Raw genomic sequence first — 2,642 nt, forward strand, 5'->3', positions numbered from 1 at the left:
TAGTTATTAGTGGACCACATTGTCCGATTACACGGGATTCTAGCATCAATTATCAGTGACAGGGATGCCATTTTTATCAATACCTTTTGGAAAGAATTATTCAAGTTACATGGCACACAATTGACATTCTCTTCTGCCTATCGTCCATAGCCTGACGGACAAACCGAGGTCGTCAATTGCACGATCAAAATGTATCTTGGCTATTTTGTGGGGGACTCACCTAAATTGTGGATTAAGTGGCTTTCATGGACAGAATTTTGCTATAACACCTCTTACCATAGTGCACTGGGAACTACTCCTTTTAGGGTAGTTTATGGCAGAGATCCACCTCGTTTGTTATCTTGTGAACCAAGGGCATCCAAAGTCGCCACTTTGGACCAAGCATTAGCTGAAAGAGACGCTATGCTCACTAAGGTACGTACTCACCTCCAAGAGGCCCAGCACTCTATGAAGTTCTATTATGATAAGAAGCACCGAGAGGTATATTATTCCCCAGGAGATTATGTGTGGTTAAAGCTCCAACACTACTGCCAGTAGTTACTGACTACCTCCAAGCGCCACAAGCTTTCTCCGAAATATTATGGTCCATTTCAGGTGTTGGACCGCATTGGCACCGTGGCCTATTGCTTGCAGCTACCACCCAAGGCAAAGATACATAATGTATTTCACGTATCCCAACTGAAGCCATTCCAGGGCAACTCTCCCCTACTGCACACCCTCTGCCACCACTCCATGAGGGTCGTGTCCTTTCTACTCCAGCTCAGGTATTGCCGGCATGCCACACACAGGGCAATTGGGAAATTCTCGTCCAGTGGGCAGATGTAGACCCCAGTGACACTACATGGGAGCCATTATCAGCATTTCGGCTTTTCTACCCTTCCTTCGAACTTGAGGACAAGCTCTTTCTCCAGGAGGGGGGTGATGTTATGGACTCAATAGCATCACGTGTTACCAGCAGGCGTATGAATTAATTAATGTGGTTTTCAATTTTCATGTAATTTATGTGGTTTTCAATTTTCATGTAATTTTCAGGTGATGTTTGACTTTGGTTTGGTTTGGTTTACAATTTATTTGGCTTGAACCAGTGACCCAAGGGTCTAAAGTGTATTTGGCGTCCTCAACCCTATTTAAGGGGACGGCTAGGTTAATGAAAGGCAGCGATTGAGTTAGTAAATTAGCCTAGAGTAATTTAGATAACAGGTCGAGAGCTTCTTCAAGTTCTTCCCCATTTTCCCCAATTCCCCTTTCCAAATTTCTTTCTCCATCACTCCATCAATCTATCTCAACACCAAGAAAGGCAATGGAAGGAAGAGAAGAGAGGACGGTGACAAGATCCATGGCTCATGAGGATCCTAACACCGGACTAGTAGAAATTCGAGCAATAGAAGCTCCAAACTGAAGACAGATTTGAGGAGTTGTGCGTAGGGGAATATCACGGGGCCCGTGAAGTTGGATAAACTGGAGCAAAGGGACATTTGTGTTGCCTTTTCCGTTAAAGCTCCCAGAGGGGTCTGAGCAAGACGCATAGGAGGCATAGGCAGGAGTGGAGGGTTGGGGTATTTCATAGGGCGTGAGCCACTGCCCGGACGGGGAACCTCCCGTTAACCTAGAGAGTGGAAAAGCTGGAGCATGGTCTCCCGAAACTTCTGGAACTCCGTTTGAATCTTTGTTTAAAGGTCTTCAATGGTTGTACGCCCATCCATTGTAGAGGAAGAGTCGTCCAAGGTGGTCCTGTCAGATACCGTGTTGTTATGCCCCATTTCCATGGATCATCCACTAGACGTTCTCCTCCTTGTTTTCGATCGGAAGATGTGAAGATAATTGAGCTTGTGAAGGAAAGCTCACCATGGACCTCAAAGGGAGAATCTGACCGTACTAACAAATAGATAATTTGATTAATGCTTCCCTTCCTTTTTACTTCCTTCCTTCTTATAACAAGAAGGACCATGACGTCCATACAATTTCCAACCCAATCCCTTTCCCATGACGTCCCCACATTTCTCAAGACGTCCATACAATTCCCATGACGTCCACTCACTTCCCACCATGACTCCTACTCTTCCCCAAAGCATACATTTTCCCAAACTATGACTTTTACATTTCCCAAAACCTACACTTCCCAAGCCGTGATGTGGCCCACACTCATAACTTAAAATTACATTAGACCCGACATTTAACCTTATTTGAAAGTGACTCCCCCTAAGTCCTACGTCTACTTGCTACTCTAGCCATAACATTTCCATGGATCATCCACTAGACGTTCTCCTCCTTGTTTCTAATCGGAAGACGTGAAGATAACTGAGCTTGTGAAGGGAAGCTCACCCTAGACCTCAAAGGGAGAATCCATGCTAGGGTATCTATCCATAACATGCCACCTGGACACAAAATTATTATTGATGAAGAGTACGAATTATTCTAGAAAATGAAGACCATGCTAGGGTCTTCTCCTAGCCCCTCTGCCACTACTGCTTCAAGTATGCTATCTGCCTCCTCTTCATCCTGGATAATCGATTCAAGAGCCTCCGAGCATCTTATAGGTAACAAAACTTTATTACATTCTTTATCTCCGAGTCTTTCACACAAGTTTGTTACCATAGTTGACAATTCTCAAACCAAAGTCCAAGGAAAAGGTTCAACTTCGG

The sequence above is a fragment of the Aristolochia californica genome, unplaced genomic scaffold, assembly GCF_029961685.1.
Source record: "Aristolochia californica isolate CCGP_79_NKW_82.1479 unplaced genomic scaffold, dmAriCali1.0.hap1 SCAF_1, whole genome shotgun sequence".
Taxonomy (NCBI): domain Eukaryota; kingdom Viridiplantae; phylum Streptophyta; class Magnoliopsida; order Piperales; family Aristolochiaceae; genus Aristolochia; species Aristolochia californica.